Genomic DNA, 20321 nt, shown 5'->3' with positions numbered 1-20321 from the left:
CATCTAGAAAATATGGGTCAGGTTTTGTGTCACTAGCTTGGAACATAAAAAAGTCATAGTTCAAAGAAGAACACAGAAATAAAGACAAGAAACTAAATCACATGTGAGTAAGTGGAATGGGAGCTCAAAGAGAGATTTATACAAGAAGTCAGTAATGTCAGCACATTGAAGTTATTTGAGCAAAACTTTTAAGGATTAGTATGAGTTTTCTATGAAGTCATGGACTGGAAGCACAATTAGACTGAGGTAGCCGTGTAGCTGGAGGATCAGGATTGAGAAGTAGCAAGGCATGTTTGGTAAAACATGGGCATTTCTTAATAGCTAGAGTGTAGAATATAGGTAGACAAATGGTGCAATGACCAATGATGTAGGAGTTTGCATAAGATTAGAACCACATCCTGGCTCCATCTTGGGCATGTTACATAACTGTCCTGGACTTCTGCTTCCTTGGTGAAAAAACAGGATAACAATATATTATTCTGTTAAGGGTGTTATCAGAATTAAATATGATAACATATGATAAAATATGTAATCATATGTAAAAAATACATATGATAACATATGTATTTTAAAAATCTGTGCAATATTATGTATTGTAATAATCATCCTTATTATTTGTGATTATAATTGTAGCCTAAAACAAATAATATCCTCATGCAGGATAATCCCCTATCAGAGTTCAAGCTGTTCTTCCCCTCACTGTTCCTGTTCCTTTCTGAAAGAGTGTAATAAAGTCATTTTGAAATCACTAAAGATAGATGCTCGCCTTTCCCATCTCCCAGCTGAAAGACATTTTGGCATTTGGAATCACATTGAAGCATTGAAGGATTAAATTCCTTGAAGTTACTGAGGGCAATGTTTCTCAGAAGAAAAGGCCAGCCAGACTTGAGAAATGACAAGGTAAAGTGAAGCTGGACCCCTGGCCCCTCTCCTGAAATTTCTTTCTGGGATGGATGTGTACTCCATGAAGGGCCATGTCTCCAAGCAAATAAGGAAGAGATGATTTAAAGGAGTACCATGCCAGTGTCCATGGCATGGACCACTCACTCATTCTGGCAGAGGAGGACAGAAGTAGGGGCAGAATTTCAGGAGTCCAGTTTATGATCCTAGAACTTTGAGAGCTTGCCAGGACATCTAAATTATTCTGAAATCACCAGCAATGGCTGTTTCCTGTCCCACAAGAAGAGATCTTTACTAAATAACTTTTTTCTGCCCATTCTAAGAAGGTGTCTTAAAGAAAGAAATAGAGTATTTAGTCCTGTATATCTCTGTAGTGCGTATATTTGGATTTATCCTTTGACCTTCATCCTAAGACACTTTTCTCAGTAGTCCAGTACCAACACCTTTCTGTGTCCCTTGACTTTGGTTTTGCCCAAACACTCAGGTATGGTTTATAAAAATACTCTGCCTGTTTGGGCTGGTTGTTATCCATCAATTCCAGCTTTGCTCTGATGTACTAGAATTGGACCTTGGGGTCACCAGTAGGACTTATCATGGTGGCTGAGTCTATTTTCTTTTCCTGGCCATTCCTTTGCTGCCTTGTGCCCCATAAATTCATAACCTGACCAAGGGGATCTTTGAGTCCTTACTTTTCAACAGATTGGCTATCAACACATCCCTTTTTCCCTTCCAATACCCAAATGCATGTTACCTGTACATCCTCTCCAAAAGACAACATGCTCCCCGATGTGGCTGCAGGGCTTATGTTTGACTCAACTACTAAGAATGAAAATGATCTGGAGAAGGTATTTTTTTATACCTTATTTTACTATTGAGGTTATAAAACTCTACTGATAATAAAATGTTTTCTTGTATTCTTCACTAGTAAAGTGAAATAGCTACAAGGTGGTTCTTTCCTCCAAATGGTCTAAAACACCATCACCCTGTACCACTTCATTTGTTCCTTTCTTTTTCTAAATGTATTGCCACAGCCATATATAGAATACTTTGGTCTAACTAACTCCCAGAGCAGCTATGTTTAGGTAGTTTGAGAGATGATTCCCAGGCATCAATAGCCCAAAGGATGGCTGAAGCAATGCCAGTTATTCCCTCTAGTCAGAACTTAAAGCAAGACTTTGTAGTCAAGAGTACCAGTGGGGTTCCCTTAAGTGTGGCATTTGGAACTTCTAGGTTGAAGCAATGACCAGAACTATCAAATGTGAACTCTTGTTGAGCAAGTTCATAGGAGACAGAGAAGGCAATGGATATTTAATATTTTTCCTTGTAAAAAAGAAATATTTTTCAGTTGACACTCTAAGGCAATTTCACACAGGTAAATCGCCTGTGTACATGTGAGTTGAAGATAAAATGAGTAAAAAAATAATAAATTTAAAGGAAAGAAATACAATAATCAGTCATTTGCTTACACTGCCCAGTAAACTTTATCAGGTGTGATGAATCCACATATATGAATCCATATATACTCAAGCCACACAATGGCTATATAACAATGTTCATGCTTACTGATTAAGATTTCTTGTAAAGAATCATTTACTTATTGAATGTATCATGTATTGAGTCATAATAGATTATTATAAATCATAATTTCCACTTATTTGTTTATGATGTGCTGTAATGCTTAATAGTGATTTTGAGCACTTTAAACCTTTAAGCACAAGCCAGAATGCTTAATAGTGATTTTCATTCCCCCTCTGTCTATTTCTTTTTCTTTTTTTTAAGGATTTTATTTTTTTTCCTTTTTCTCCCCAAAGCCCCCTGGTACATAGTTGTGTATTTTTCGTTGTGGGTCCTTCTAGTTGTGGCATGTGGGACACTGCCTCAGCGTGGTTTGATGAGCAGTACCATGTCCGCGCCCAGGATTCGAACCAACGAAACACTGGGCTGCCTGCAGCGGAGAAGCTGTCCTGGAACCACTCGGCCATGGGGCCAGCCCCCGTCCCCTGTCTATTTCTTAAACAAGCATAAGAAACAGAATTGTAAGGAAATTAGAACACTCACGTCCATTTTAGGACACTGTCTTTCTGCAGAAAATCTATGTGGATATTAAAATTATTTTATTTGTACTAATTTTTATCATAAAATGAACATTAGGTATATGAAATATTTACATTCATACAAATATACAGATATATAATATTTATATCCTGGTCACATTTCCCAGGACCCACTTGAGTTCATCTGCACAGTGACAGATTCCCAGCTCAAGTACCTGCATCTTTTGCTTCTACAACAGAGGATGATCTCTAGAATCACAGGATCTTGCTCCAAGCACACATACTTGACCCAGAAGTCCAGGGAGTTAATGCCCATGGGGATTATCCTTAACCAATGGAAAATGGAAATCAGTGGATAAATGCCCCAGCTTCTCTGCTCTCTGGTGGAAGTTTCTGAGGTATGTTCCACGTGGTTTCTCTGAAGGTTCTCATTGGGATTGAGCTCCTGTTTCCCACTATAAAAACATACCCATTAATATATCCTTTACTGGTTTTTCTCTTTCTTGTCTCATGCCTCTCATTTTCTTACTTGTGCTACTTTGAATCATCTCCAAAATACTCTACCAGTACCTAAATCCATATCTCATCTTCTGCTTTAGGGAGAATGCATAAGAAGACAGTTGGTACCAGATGTAATTCTAGACAACAGTGGGATTCTGGTATTGCATCCACTGCCAGTTAAGTGGTAACAAGGACTTTTTCTAGGGGTAAATAGTTTGGAGACAACCCCTGTAACATCCAATTACTACGATTCTTATCTGTGGTGGATTTGGATAATGTACATAGAGAAGGGAAAGTATTGGTTCTTGCAATAGCTGTAGCAATTCAAAAATATGTAGATAATTTCAATTATGAAGATCACGGAGAGCCAAGCATTCGTTATTTGCTTAGCAGCCTTGAAATAGAGAATGATATTTTCAGTTCAGTCAGCTAACAACTTAGGGCACTGTAAATCCACAAATATTATATGGAAGTGTTGAAGAAACCCTCATCTCCTGTTGCAGAAGAGGAGACTGTGAGGAAAACAAGCCCCAAGATTTGATCTTAAGATGGCTGACCCATAAAGAAATCTAAATATGCAGCTCTAGAAGGTCTCCTATGTTTAAGACAAGACCCTGATAGGGAAGGGATTGAACTCCGAGCTCAGGAATATGAATATTTGGGTGGACGTGTTTGAGAACCCTGAACCCACAATGCCCTTATACTTTCAGGCTCCAGAAGTGGTCCATGTCTTTAATAAGGGGGAATCATATTAAATCACTATATATTGTGCTGGCCCCAAATATTTCAAAGTGGCTTCTGTGGGGCCATGGACCTATCCTGCAGTGTTTTTTTATGGTTGATAAAATGTCTTTAGTAAAGCGGAACCCATTATTAAAGTCCATCACTCTCACATTGCCTGGATGAAAAGGCCCCATCTGAAGCTCATCCTTCACAAGAGGATGTGTGTCTGCTTCACAATCTACCCTAACTTCCCCTAATTTCATCTAGACTGTTAATATGGGTATAATCTCAAAATTGTCCAAGTAGGAAGGACAGTACTCCCATAGGAAGAAATAGCTTATTCATTGGAAGAGTGGCAGGATACAGTTAACACATTCTAGTAGGAATGTGGGGAACACATGTAGGGATGTATCTTGAAGGTGTTGTGTGGGTGAAGGGTATTTTATTTAAATGGATTGTTGCATAATTTAGAATTTTATGTCCTGGCAAGGAAACAATGGAAGCATTTACACAATGGAGTAAAGTAGGTGGAGTTGCCAGAACGGCCTTGCAGAGTATTGAAGAAGGGAAAAAGAGGTATGTATGTTAAATGGGTTTAGTATTTAAGACTGGAGTATCCGTCATCTGACTGTGTTCCAGGAGGCCCTTTGTTAAAGCTTAAAGAATTCATTACTGAGAAGAGCAGTAGAATCATTGAGAAACTCAGGGAAGTTTGTCCTGCCAGGGACATAGGCCAGGTTTGAAGGTCGGAGAAGCTGTCCTGGAATTGAGCTCCTTATTGCCAATAGAGATGAGATTCTGGAGTAGCAGAGGCCAGACGGCTGCCTCTAACAGTCAAGTGCAAGTGAACACAACTACTGTGCTGGGCACCAAGGCCCTGGTGGCAACCAAGGAGTTTTGATCTGCAAGTGTCTCTACTAATTATATAACTGACCACAGGTTTTTCAGGGGGAATATAGACAGGAAGTCAATGAGATATTTTTTTACTAGTAATGACAACCAAATAAGATTGAGAACAGGTGAGCAAAAGGCTTGTGTCAGCTGCCACAAAACAACCACAGTCCTGTCTCAAGTTCCCAGATGTGAACCAGCTCTAAGAACCAAAATCCGTCTATTTAAGGGGAAGCTAGGTGTCCTTTAGGAAGACCCCACAGTCACATAAATTATATTCAATAAATATGACCCCAATTCTTCTCCCAAATTGTCCTCTGACGATGTGTCAGAGTAACTGTACACTGAAGAAAGCAAAATATCTAGATCTTTTGAAGGCTGTTTGTGTACAGGGGCTGAGCTGAACCCTGACACCTGGGTCATGAAATATCATCAAGTCCTCATGTCATAATGGGAGCATATGCAGATTAGGTGATAAATGTTGTACTGGTCCAAAATATCTCAAAGTGGGTCCTGTGAGTCCATGGACCTATTTAGCAGTGATTTCCTTGATCTCATAAAGAGTAATTGAGATGGATGCACTTAGGAGCTGGCAGATTTCTCACATTGGTTCTCTAATCTATGGTGTTAAGCTTTTATAATAGGAATGGCCAAAGAGGAGCTCTTGAACCTGACCTCCTTCCAACTTTAGCCAAGATAGTAAATCAGAAATAAAATACCATTCTGCTAGAATTGCAGAGATTACACAACCCTCAAAGACTCACAGAATGCAGAAGGGTGCATCTCATCTCATTTAATTTGTTGGCATTGCCCCTGATATGGTGGCAATAGACTATATAAACTTTATTAAGGGTTAGCTCCAATCAGAGTTGTTCAACCAACTGGACGTCTTTACTAAAACCTATCACCACAGACTTTGTCACTTAACATGAGGCTGTTGATCCAGAAAATGTTTTTTATTTAATTTAATTTATTCATTTATTTTTATTATTATTTTTGAGGAAGATTGACCTGAGCTAACATCTGCCACCAATCCTCCTGTTTTTGCTGAGGAAGATAGGCCCTGAGCTAACTCCCATGCCCATCTTCCTCTACTTTATATGTGGGATGCCTGCCACAGCATGGCTTGATAAGCGGTGCGTAGGTCCGCACCCAGGATCCCAATCAGCGAAACCCAGGGCACCAATGTGGATCACAGGAATTTAACCGCTGTGCCACCAGGCTGGCACCTAGAAAATGTATTTTTTTAAACCCCCATCAGGGAAGAGGAACAAAAGCAATTTACATTTAGGTAGGAAGGACAGAATTTCACTCCACTCTCCTTGATCCAGGGTGTGCTAACTCTTCCTCCTTCTGTCATAGGAGACCTTGATCATCTTGACATCCTGTAGGATATCAAACTGGATGGCTCATTAATGATTTCATGGTAATTGGACTTGGTGAACAGGAAGAGGCATGATCTCTGGATAACTATTTTATGTTTGAAAAGTAGCTCCTATTGAATCCTAAGAGAAATTGAATAATTTATTATTAAACATCAAGTAATTATGCATCTGGAGCTGCCCATTATGAACTGAGTACTTTCAGGTCCTACAAGTCAAAAGTGTGGGCAGATGCAAGCAATAATCTTAAGTATAATGGAAATGGTATGTTCAGGATTGGGCTTGTGCCACAGGGCACAAAATAAGTTACACGGGCAGGTTGTCCCATGACAACCATCACTTTTTCACCAATGTCTCACCTTCAGCTCATGCCTATGGCCTCATAGGAGGTTCCCTATGACCAGATAATGGAGAAAGAGAAATCTCAGTCTCAATTCACGAAGAGATTTGCTAAGTATGTCAGTACAAGCTGAAAAAGCCTGATGACGTACTACATTTCTACTCAGGGGTGGCCTTGAAAGATAGTGAGGAGAGAGACCCCCAACAGGTAGATCTCTGGATGGTGCACTTGGTACATTAACTTTGTGTGGAGACAGAAATGATCCAAAATAAGGTTATACATGAACTCTCAGGCAGTGGGAAATGGCTTCGTTGAATGGTCCAGGGCTGAGAAAGGGAGATTAGAAGATGGGACAAAGCAGTCTTGGGGAAAGGAAAATGGATGAATGTGTAAGTTTCATAAAAAGTGTGGATCTTGGTTTCTCATATCATTGCCTACCAGAGAGCATCCACACTGAACCAGAAGGACAGGAAGGTTCAACAAGTGGAAGCCTGTCAGTTTCTGTCTTTGGTCACCTCAGTACTTGCACGATAGGCTGAAGATGCAGCTATGATAGCAGGGATGGAGTTATGCTTTGGTCTAATGCCATGGACTCTCTCTCACCAAAGCTAATAAGCCAACCTGTAAAAAGCAGAGGGCAACACACACCAAAGCCTTGATGTAGTACTATTCCTCAAAGACAATAACTAGTCTCTTAGTGGCAAGTTGATTACATCAGACATTTTTCATTCTGAAGTCAGCAATATCTCCCTATTTGTATTACTACTTATTCTAGATACTAGTTAACCTTCCCTGCCCACAGTATTTTATATCTCAGGACTGATGGAATTTCTAATTTATAAACTTAGGGATCCTGCATAATATCACCTTACAGCAAAGGACTCACTTTATGGCAAAGAGCTGCGATAGTGGCCCCATGATCATGGTGTCCATTGTCCTACTCTATGCCACATAACATGGAAGTTTCTGGTCTGCTAGAATATGAGGATGGCATAAATTAATAAAATGTCAGCTTTATTATTACACCCTTAGTGCACGTCCTCTAGGGAGTAGACTATGCAATGACTCAATGGCTGTTATATGATGCTATGTCCAATTGGTCAGAATACAGGAGTTCAGGAACCAAGGGGATGAAGTAGGATTAGACCCTCTCACCATCATTCCTAGTGCCCCTTTTAGGGATTTCTTCTTTCCATCCCTGAAACTTTAGACTCTGGGAAATTGGAGACTCTAGGGCCTTAGAATAAGGTAGGGAGAATGAATCACAAAGATACAGGTGAGATACCTTGGTCCAAGAGAGGTCAAAATCTCATCTGAAGAGGGCTCTTTTACACATCTTTGGTCATACAGTCCAAAATAAGCTGCATGACCCAGATCAAGAACAGACGCCAAGATAACAGAAACTATGTGCAAGGCCATCAATCTGTACATTTTCTATAAACAGCACTAATAAACTGGCAGAGATTTTACACTAGTATGCTTTAAATTTAGCACAGAAATACACTAACCACAGGTTAGTAAATTCATTTCAGGTTTGGACAAGGGTTAGCTCTTTTGTCCCCAAAATCCCTGGAAATAAGCACAGGGTTGCAACATTCCAGCCAGGATTAACTCTGGACTTAGACGCTGCATATTATTAATATATTTGAAAATTCTACTACCCCTGAGGTAATTTACATTTGTGATGGATAGTAGTCAATAGTGACAGCTCACCATTTTCGAATACCCTCTCTAAATTTTGATAATTTCTATATCATGAATCCTGTCTTATCATAATATAAAAGACGACATCATCTAGCCTCCCTTGAAGCCAGGATGCAAGCCTGTGACCTAATTTACACCAATCAAATACTTCGACTCAGAAGTGAAGATGATGAAGGTGGTGTTTCTGCCACACTACCTTTTCTAGAAAAGGTGGCAGAAATACCCTAAGGTGATCTCCAATGAGTCACTCCCTTGGGTAATTTCCTCCCCTTGAATAGGAGCAGAATGTGTACGACTCATATTACATGGTAAAGGTGATAGATGTCACTTCCTTGATTAGGTGATGCTATAAAGTAGAGGTAAAGCAATTTTGCAGAGGTAATTAAGGTCCTAAATCAGCTGACTTTGAGTTAATCAAAAGGGGGTTTACCGTGGGAGGGCCTAACTTAATCACCCATTAAAAGAGGGACTTGACCCTGGTGTGGAGAGCGATGCTCTCCTGCTGGCACTGAGGAAGTAAAGTGTTGTGGCTGCCTATAGAGAGCCACATAACAGGGAATTGCAGATGGCTTCCAAGAGCTGAGTGCAGCCTAAAGGAGCTGAGACTGGCCACCAACCAGTAGGAAGCTGGGATCCTCAGTCATAAAACTGCAAGGAAATGAATTCTGCCAAAAATCTGAGTGAGCTTAGGACAGGAATCTTGTCCAGTAGAATCTCCAGATGAGAATGCAGCCTGGACAACATCACAAGAGCAGCTTTGTGAGACCCTGATCAGAAGACCAGCTAAGTTGTGACTTGAGTCTTGACCCACAGAAACTGTGAGATAATAAATGTGTATTGTTTTAAGCAGCTAAGTCTGTGTAGTATGTTATGCAGCAATAGAAAACTAAACAGGTGGTGGCAGAAGAGGCAAATTCTGGGGTTTGCAGTGGTGATGGCTACTTTTTGGTTGGGGTAGAATTGCAGTGTCAGTCTGGGAGTTGTTTTGGAAGCCTAACCCAGTCTTAACATATTTTTTCCAGCTTCTGTGAGCTAGCCAATCAATGCTAATTGATTCAATTTTTTTTTAATTTTATTTTTTTCGGATGAACATCATATTTCAAATTCTGTATACATTACATCATGTTCACCACCTGAACACTAATTATAGTGCATCCCCTCACATGTGACCCTAATCACCCCTTTTGCCCTCCCCTCTCCCCTCTTCCCCAGTGGTAACCACCAGTCCAATCTCCAATGCTATGTGTTTTGTTTTTTTTTTTGTCATTTTTATCTTCTACTTATGAGTGAGATCATATGGTATTTGACTTTCTCCCTCTGACTTATTTCACTCAGCATAATACCCTCAAGGTCCATCCATGTTGTCACAAATGGCCAGATTTCATCATTTCTTATGGCTGAGTAGTAGTCCATCGTGTATAAATACCACATCTTCTTTATCCATTAGTCCCTTGATGGGCACCTAGGTTGCTTCCAAGTCTTGGCTATTGTGTATAATGCTGCAATGAACATAGGGGTGGAAGTACCTTTATGCCTTTGTGTTTTCAAGTTCTTTGGATAAATACCCAGCAGTGGAATAGCTGGATCATATGGTAGATCTATCCTTAATTTTCTGAGGATACTCCATACTGCTTTCCATAGTGGCTGCACCAGTTTGCACTGCCACCAGCAGTGAACAAGGGTTCCCTTCTCTCCACACCCTCTCCAACATTTGTTGTTTCCCGTCTTGTTAATTATAGCCATTCTGACCGGAGTGAGGTGGTACCTCCTTGTAGTTTTGATTTGCATTTCCCTGATAGCTAATGATGTTGAGCATCTTTTCATATGCCTGTCGGCCATCTGTATGTCTTCTTTGGAGAAATCTCTGTTCAGATCTTTTGCCCATTTTCTAATTGGATAGTTGGCTTTTTTGTTGTTGAGCTGTATGAGTTCTTTGTATATTTTGGATATTAACCCCTTATCTGACATGTGGTTTGCAAATATCTTCTCCCAATTGTTAGGTTGTCTTTTCGTTTTGTTGATGGTTTCCTTTGCTGTGCAGAAGCTTTTTAGTTTGATGTAGTCCCATTTGTTCATTTTTTCTTTTGTTTCCCTTGCCCGGTCAGACATGGGACTTGAAAATATGCTCCTCAGACCAATGTCATAGAGCGTACTGCCTATGTTTTCTTCTAGAAGTCTCATGGTTTCGGGTCTTACATTCAAGTCTTTAATCCATTTTGAGTTGATTTTTGTGCATGGTGTAAGGGAATGGTCTACTTTCATTCTTTTGCATGTGGCTCTCCAGTTTTCCCAACACCACTTATTAAAGAGACTCTCCTTTCTCCATCGTATGCTCTTGGCTCCCTTGTCGAATATTAGCTGTCCATAAATGTGTGGGTTTACTTCTGGGCTCTCAATTTTGTTCCATTGATCTGTGTGTCTGTTTTTGTGCCCGTACCATGCTGTTTTGGTTACTATGGCTTTGTAGTATAATTTGAAATCGGGGAGTGTGATACCTCCAGCTTTGTTCTTTTTTCTCAGGAATCCTTTGGCTATTCTGGGTCCTTTGTTGTTCCACATAAATTTTAGGACTCTTTGTTCTATTTCTGTAAAAAATGTTGTTGGAACTTTGAGAGGGATTGCATTGAATCTATAGATTGCTTTAGGAAGTATGGATATTTTAACAATGTTAATTCTTCCAATCCAAGAGCACGGAATATCTTTCCATTTCTTTGTGTCTTCTTTGATTTCTTTCAACAATGTCTTATAGTTTTCGGTGTACAGGTCTTTCACCTCTTTTGTTAAGTACATTCCTAGGTATTTTATTCTTTTTGTTGCAATTGTAAATGGGATTGTATTCTTAATTTCTCTTTCTGCTACTTCGTTGTTAGTGTATAGAAACACAACCGATTTTTGTACATTGATTTTGTATCCTGCAACTTGACTGTAATCCTTTATTATTTCTAAAAGTTTTTTAGTGGACTCCTTAGGGTTTTCTAGAGATAAAATCATGTTGTTTGCAAAGAGTGACAGGTTCTCTTCTTCTTTTCCAACGTGGATCCCTTTTATTTCTTTTTCTTGCCTGATTGCTCTGGCTAGGACTTTGAATACTATGTTAAATAAGAGTGGTGACAGTGGGCATCCTTGTCTGGTTCCTGTTCTTAGAGGGATAGCTTTCAGTTTTTCTCCATTGAGAATGATATTTGCTGTGGGTTTGTCATATATGGCCTTTATTATGTTGAGGTATTTTCCTTCTATACCCATTTTATTTAGAGTTTTTATCATAAATGGATGCTGTATCTTGTCAAACGCTTTCTCTGCATCTATTGAGATGATCATGTGACTTTTATTCTTCATTTTGTTAATGTGATGTATCACGTTGATAGATTTGCAGATGTTGAACCATCCCTGCATTCCCGGAATGAAACCCACTTGATCATGATGCATGATCTTTTTAATGTATTGTTGTATTCGATTTGCTAGTATTTTGTTGAGGATTTTTGCATCGATGTTCATCAGTGATATTGGCCTGTAATTTTCTTTTTTTGTGTTGTCCTTGTCTGGTTTTGGTATCAGGATAATGTTTGCTTCGTAGAAGGAATTAGGAAGCCTCCCCTCCTCTTCAATTTTTTGGAAGAGTTTGAGAAGGATAGGTATTAGGTCTTCTTTGAATGTTTGGTAGAATTCACCAGGGAAGCCATCTGGTCCTGGACTTTTATTTTTTGGGAGGTTTTTAATTGCTGTTTTGATCTCCTTACTAGTGATCGGTCTATTCAAATTTTCGACATCTTCTTGGTCCAGTTTTGGAAGGTTGTATGTTTCTAAGAATTTATCCATTTCCTCTAGATTATCCAATTTGTTGGCGTATAGCTTTTCATAGTATTCTCTTATTATCTTTTGTATTTCTGAGGTGTCCGTTGTAATCTCTCCTCTTTCATTTCTGATTTTATTTATTTGAGCCTTCTCTCTTTTTTTCTTGGTGAGTCTAGCTAAGGGTTTGTCAATTTTGCTTATCTTTTCGAAGAACCAGCTCTCAATTTCTGCTTCAACTAACTAGAGACAATTTTGTAGTTTGTACTAACACTATTAACTGCTACAGTTTGCAGGAGGCTATCAATTCTCCTCATCACCCAGGTTCAAAATCCCTCATTGCTTCCACACCTACAAATGGACTTAGATCCAAGAATGATCTCAAGTTGGGGAGGGGAGTAATTATAAAGTGGAATATGAAGGAAAATGGCTTATAGTCAAGGGGAACTACAAGATTTTGCTAATTTATATTGGCAAAAACTGGAGAGTATATCTGGAAATAGATTCTGATAGTTCTGGACTAGGGAGGGAGGAAAGCAAAGTTAGTATCATGCTGCATTTATTGATATGGTGCCTTTACCCAGGCTTCTTTATTAAGCAAAAAACAATGTTTTTACATTTAAAACCATATGGTTGTTGAAGACACCTGGCTCTAGCGGGTCTGAGTATAGGCTTGGAAAACCTCATTTCTAACCATTTTGATCTCACCTTTTAAATTTGTCCACGATCATCCCCAAATTAGGACCATCATAACCTCTACATTTTTAACACTGAAAACATACTAATTTCCCTAGGGATTCTGGTACATGATGTCTCTTATATTTGCAGGGAAGTCAGAAAGCATAATTAAGGGGCTAAAAGTAAATCTTGGGGTGGTATGTTGATTTTGTGGTAGAGGTACCAAGATCAAGTAAAAGTGTAGATAGGGAAATGAGACACTGAGAGCTATCCAGTGGTGGTATCATATTGGCCCAAATGTACATATGGAAGCGAGGTGATGCATGAGTAGAGGGCCTCACCATTTCTAGCTTGTAGCCAAATGTTGGGCAAGTCCACCCTTCGCCTGGTTCTAATTACATGCTAAATGGAATCCATTAGCAATGCCTGCATCTTCTTCTACAGTAACCATTAAGCAGTATTTGAGTATGAAAGGACAGTGAACCACAGTCCTTATTAAAAAACCAGTAGGATAAGTAGTACAAATCTGCCTTAATTCTCTCTGTAATATTTCTACACGGCTTATGAAAAAAACTGCACAGGTGCTGACTATTGAATTTTAAATGTCCTTCCCTTGATAGCCTTTTCTATGCCAGACATGAGGAAAACATTTCAAGAGTTCATCAGGTTAAAGGTGACTGGTTTGCTGAAGGTGACTTAGCTCTTGTGTCCCATTCTGGAAAGCAGGTCAAGTACAGTTCATCTTCAGGTGAGATAGACTCCATTATGCAATTACTGTCCTCTTACAAGGCCTGAATTCTCCAAGAAACTGTCACAGCTTGGTAGGATGAGATTTAGATCTGCCCACTTTCAAAAGTAAGTTGATTCGTTACATTGATCGTATCATGATAATTTCCTCTTTGGAAGACGAAGCCAAGAGCGTTGGGAAATTATAGTGTGCAAGAGTAGTAAAGGATGGCTGATGTAGAGCTGAGGCCATTCAGTCAAATATCTGGGAATATCCCAAGTTGAGGCTTCTAGGGACATTTAACAAATAGTAAAGAACAAATTACTATCCCTTCTGGGTCCTACTAATAAGAAAAGTGCACAAAGTCTTGTGGAGCTATACAGATTCTGGTGGACACACATACCACATTTGGGTATCCTGTCATCTCTAATATAGTGACTAGGAAAAAAAAAGACTACATTTTAATGAGTTGGAACAAACTCTTTGAGGATATGCAAAGGGTAATAGTACAAGCTGCATCTCTGGGACTGTATAATCCTAACAGATCAACGATGTTATCTGTGTCTACCACTAAAACTCAGGCCGACTAGAGTTATTAGCAAAAGTCTAATTCTGCCACCCAATGGCAGCTACTGGTATTTTGAATTAGAAAACTGTCTATGCTATGACTAAGTACAACCCACTGGAGACAAACTACTGGCACACTCAAGTTCTGGTGGAAACAGCCATATGGCTGAAGGACAACGAACTACCAAGATACATATTTTGATACAAGTGATGTCAGAAAGATATTCAAACAAAGAGTTGTACAGCAAAGTTTCTTGATAAAATGTAAATGTTACACTCAGGAATATGCTGAGATGGAGTGAGTGCATCAAATCCATGAGCAGGCAGCCTCTCTCTGCCTCTGGGATCAATGATAGAACATTCACTTCTGTTTGTGAATGGTCTGAATTTTATTGCTTTATTCCTACTGAAGTCTAACAGGCTGCTTGCTCCACCAATGGGAGCTCCTATATTGAAATATGCTATTTTATATGGAAGTCTGCTGCTATTGGCCCAGAAGACAGTCATTCCCTAGTTGAAAAGGCAAAGGTAAGTTTGCACAATAGGCTAAACTGAAAGCAGTGTATATAGCAGTACAAAAAGAATTTAAGGGCCAGCCCGAGTGGCCTAGTGGTTAAGGTAGGGGCACTCCGCTTTGGCAGCCCAGGTTCGGTTCCTGGGCACACACCTACACCACTCATCTGTCAGTGGCCATGCTCTGGTGGTGGCTCACATACAAAATAAAGAGGATGTTGAGGGTGATTCTTCTTCAGCAAAAAGAGGAAGCTTGGCAGCAGGTGTTAGTTTAGGGTGAATCTTCCTCAGCAAAAAAAAAAATAAATAAATAAAAATTAATTTTGCTCTAGAACAAAGTCTTAATTGATATAAAATGTCTGGGTATCACACACTCTTAGATCACAGCCAATGGCCCAATGATCTGGCTAATAAATGTTTGATGGATGAAAAATTAAAGATGACTGTGTGTGAAGAATGTGATTGTGGAAGGCCTATGCAATTTCAGAAAGAAAATTAAAGTAGATCATGTGGATGCTCACCAAGAGAACCCAATTACTGGCTCAGAAGAGAAATGGAATGCCAAGATGATGCCTTCGTCCACGGTCTGCAGGTAGTCACTTGGATACATGAGATGTGCAGGCATGGTAATGTCCAAGCCATGCAACAGTGAAGGTTACAAAAACATATTCCACTGTCACCTACCAAAGTCACTAATGTGGAAGCCACTAGTGTAATTTCCTAAACGTTAACAAGAGAGAAACCACCTGAAATTGATCTTGGGGAGAATCCCCCATGAACAAAAACTGACCCAAAGCTGACAGGTGGTTGGCATATGGCCACTGCCAATGTTTCTGAAAGTTCAAAAGGATTTTTAACAAAAATAGTTATTTCTCCTTGGTCTTTGTTTGCTCTTCAACTGAAGCAGAAGCTGAAACACTATCAAAGTCCTGAAAATAGGCATTTTATGTCAATTTGGAGCCATAATCTACATCTCATTGGATCAAGGAACACATTCAACATAACTATTGTACAAAAATGGGTGAAACGGACCCTTTAAAACATATGGAGCAGTGACTTAATTGAACATTTGGAATAGGACATTTAAACATTTTTATTAAAGACATGATAAGTCACGAAGGGCTTCCTTGCTCAACTGGGTGAATGTGTGCCTCATGTGAAAATGAGGAGTGGTAAATGTGGAACCCTTCTAAAGAGATTTCTGGACATTGGAGGGTTTTTGTTTGTTTGTTATTAGCTCTAGTGGTTCCAGGCCCAGGACTATATTTGCATGTTTGAGCTAAAGGGAACATTGCTTCTCAAAATACTATCTCTATTCTTTTGAATTATACTGCACTCCACTACAACAGTAGTGCCATTTCACTACAACAACCTCTCCAACTCTAATGTCTCTCCCTGGGAATGGACAAAGAGAGGCACTGACTAGGTTCCTATTACATCTTAAAAGCTTTCTTTTTTATTAACTATAAAATGTATCATTTTACATTCTTTTATTGTGACCTTTCTATACCTGATATTTAAGGTATAACTCTTTTAAGCAGTATTCAGTTGATAATTTCAGTTGATAAATAACCAGTAAGCAGATTTCAGTCACAGTATTTAGTCCATTTACATTTAATATAATTACTGATGTAGTTGGATTTAACTTCCCATCTCATCATTTGTTCTCCATTTGTCACATCGTCTCTATATTCCTTTTTCTCTCCTTTCTTGCCTTCTTTTGGATTAACTATTTTTAAAAAACCATTCCATACTTTCCTTTCCATTAGGAGGCAGTCTTTTACTCTTCTTTTAGTTGTTACCCTGGGTATTACCACATGCATTCTATAATTTTTTTTTTCTTTTACCACTTCATGGGCAATGTAAGGATGGCTGCATAATTTCAATACTTTTTATCCCTCCCCAACCTTTTGTACTATTATTGTCATATATTTTGATTATACGTGTGTGTGTGTATATATATGTATATGCATATATAATGCCTCAAGACATCATGATGTTGCTATACACATCAATATTCATTTGAATTCACCCACATAGTCAAACTCTCAGGTACTCTTAACACATACCTCTATTTCAATGTTTCCATTTAGGAAAATTTTCCCTTTATATAAGGAAATCCTTTCAGTATGTCTGCTGTGCAAGTATGCTGGTGCCAAATACCTTCAGTCATTGTTTGTCTGAAAATATCTCCCTTTCATTTGCTTTTGAAAAGGCAGACTTTTAATAACTTTTTATTACCAGGTTATCATGCAATTACAAAGTAATTAGAAATTCCTGAAAGGGTATTATTGTTAAAAAAAAAAAGGCACATTCATTACATAAATAACATATAGTATTTCTTTGGTATACCACTGTTCAGAAAGCCCTGGCCAAAAACATCCCAGACAAAACACTCAATCCAATGTTTTAAGCCCAACTTTGTTAATTAAGCTTGTACGCAGCACAAAAGGCCTCTACAAATAAGGGACACAAAAATCAGGGGGAGCTGGGAACCTTGGCAATGCTTAGAGCTGTTGGCCAGACTCCAGATAGGGAGACCAAGTATTTTTTTCCTGGGTTACATTACTTGAATTATTGCTCAATTACTCAACACAATCTCTCTTCAAAAGAAATTAAAAATTAATCAATGTGATAAGCAGGTTATTGCATTATTTGGACTACATGTCATAATTATACTTAGCAAATTCAGATAGTCTTAACAAAAATAGCCTTCTTCGTTCACAGTTATAACAATTATCCACCTGGCTTTTTATTTTTGCTGGATATACAGAATTGATGAGCTATAAAAAATACTGTCTTATGTCATAAAAATTCTAGCTTTTCCCTTTGTGTTTATAAGCATTCACCACTTGAGTCAAGGTTACGCTAGTTAAGTAAACAAAGGCAATTTTATTACAGCATCGTGTAATTATTTCACTCTAAAAGAATAAAAAGCATAAAGAGAAATAGCTTTTATTATTTTTGCTACCTGTGAAATTGAGTTATTTTTCTCTTGTGAAATAATAACAACTCATTTTAGGACCCTAACACCTTCTGAAAATGCCACACACTCACTTCTTAAATGCATCAAAGTTCTAACACATTCCATTCTAGACTTGTCCACGGCAAAATAAGGTAAGCAACTGATTGCTTAGCTCAAACAACATGTAATTAATGTGTTGGGAACAAGCTACGGAGGAATGGAGCACAGCCAGATGAAAGGAGACTTTTTATTTAAAGGAAAAATATTTCAAGTGGCCTTCTGGCACAGGCAATTTCTACTTTCACACTCATCAACCTGTGTATGATCTCCTAACCTTAATATTTCTCTTCTGAAAGGGCTGATTTGGATTGACTTCTTGAGAATGATGTCCACAAGAGAAAGAGATTTCTGTGGTTACATGTAAACTTGTGATAGGTTTGCAGGAGTTACAGGTAAAGAGAGTAGCGAAGTCAGCTATGATCCATGTAGTATCTGAAGGTCAAACCAGCTTCCTTGTACACCCTGAAGACTTTCTAAATGCTGTTGACATAGGCAGCTGTTCTCAGATCCAATCCTAGGTTATACTTTGTGGTGCTGGGCATGATTTGCCAGGCAGAAAACTCCATAGTGTAAGGTAAGCCAGAATGCACGATGTCTTTCTCAGATGTACCCGATATTCTGTTTTGGAACCCTGCTGTGGTTACGACGGAAATAGTTCCATGGTGGTTTCCAAATTTTCTTTCTAAACTCCTGTGAATAGACATGAGGAAGTGGTAGTTAGAATCTCTTTCATACTTGAAGCTCAAATGGCCATAGCTGACATGATTTATGTTCTTCAGCCACTCCAACTAAGATACTGTCATTGTACCAGCATTTAAGAGGAGATCAGGAATAACCATAACGTTCCTCTCCAAAAAAATCTCATCAGCTTCTAGAGTTGTCGGTCCTTTGGCAGCTTCAGCAACAATCCTGGCTTTTGACTCTGGATGCCCCGGATTTGGTCAACTGCTTCTCATTGACAGCAGGGATTAGTATGTCACAGTCTGCTTAGAAGACATTTCCTTCCTAGGGCTTTGCCTTGGGGAAACCCAGGATTGATCCACATTGCAATTTGAAGTCTTCTAGCTTCTTTGAGTCAATGCCATCTAAATTCCACATGCTCCCACTAGATTCACCAACACCAAGACATTTAGCACCAATATGATGTAATGATCTCATAGGGTACAGGCCCACATTGCCAAATCCCTGAATAACAAAGTATTATCTACAAACTCCGGTTTAATTCCTAAAATGCTCATATAAGAAACTTGAGGAAGTTTTCAATTAATGGAAAATGCCACAACTAGAAACAGAGATACAAGCATGGATAATACCCTGACTAATGGGTTTACCAGCAATGCAGGCATGTGCATGAATATCAAAGTGCCTGACGGTGCTGGTATATGGTACAGCAATCCAGGACATCTCCAGCTCACCTGTGCCTATGTCTGGGAAAGGCACATCAATGCCAGGACCAATAAAGTCCTGTTTTGCTAGTTCCATGGTGAACCTCCTTATGAATCTTTTCCAACTCATTATCAGTGTAGTTCTTGGGACTGACCTTAACACCAGCTTTAGAACCCCCAAATGGCACATCAACCACAGCCAAAGCTTATATGTCATCAGAGAAGCCAAAGCTTTACTTCATCTATACTCACATCTTTGCTCTAAGGAATACCTCTCTTGCAGGGCGTGCAGTGCTGGCTGTGCTGGGCCGGGTAGCCCTTGATGACCTCCCAGGAGCCCTTGTCACACCGGATGGGGAAGACAGGCTCAGCACGCTGTTGCAGGGCTTCATGATTCGCAGGACGCCACGCACCCGGGGCCGCTTCTGCTCCTCACTCTCCCGGGTCTTGATGTCTTCCATTAGCTTGTCTTCCACGATGCTGGTGCCACCGGCCAAGAAGCCCTCCACCATCTTGAGGAAGTGGGGTGGTCCTCGTGGTCTGCGGTAGCCTTGCCTAGTGTAGCAGCGTGGCCGGCTCGGTCGCCGCAGAGGCCAGGGCGGCGGCTCGGCCCTGGACAGCAGCAGCATTTCGCCCAGCCCAGGCGGCAAACATGAAGGCCAGGCGGAGACGCTGCGGGAGAGGCGCACTCCTGGGGACCCTGGGGCGGGCTGCCTTTTCAGCTTCTTTTTCTCTGGGCTGTTCTCTCCCTTCTCGCTACTGGCCACCTGACAGGGAAGAGCTGGCGACTTTGGCAGACACGGCCCAAAGCACCCTGGGAATGACAGAGCGGGCACCCTGCGCATGCGCGCTGCGTGACGGAACCGGCCTGGGCCTGCGCTTGGCCTCACGCGGCTCCCCCTGCCGATTGCCTGGTGGTGGCGGAGCTCTGCTTTCTTTTCTGAGGTACATTTTCTTTCGTTTTCCGGTACATTTGGCGGTACAGAACTCTAGTTTGCATGTATTTCCTTTCCTTGTTTTCAAAATATTAACCCGTTGTCTTAAAGCTTCCGTCATTTCTTTGGGAAATCAGTTTTCAGTTTAATGGTTGGTCATTTGAAGGCGGGCTCAGCCCTGCTTATTTCCCAGGTAGAAAGTACACG

General features: G+C 39.9%; 1 pseudogene; it reads right to left on the bottom strand.

Moving 5' to 3' along the window:
* Positions 1 to 17967: 17967 nt before the first annotated feature.
* LOC111773975 (glutamate dehydrogenase 1, mitochondrial-like) lies at positions 17968 to 19396 on the bottom strand (annotated as a pseudogene).
* Between the last annotated feature and the right edge of the window lie 925 nt (positions 19397 to 20321).

This window comes from Equus caballus, chromosome 6, assembly GCF_041296265.1.
Source record: "Equus caballus isolate H_3958 breed thoroughbred chromosome 6, TB-T2T, whole genome shotgun sequence".
NCBI lineage: Eukaryota > Metazoa > Chordata > Mammalia > Perissodactyla > Equidae > Equus > Equus caballus.
Note: the sequence above shows the minus strand (reverse complement) of the source record. Positions and strands in the feature narration are given on the sequence as shown.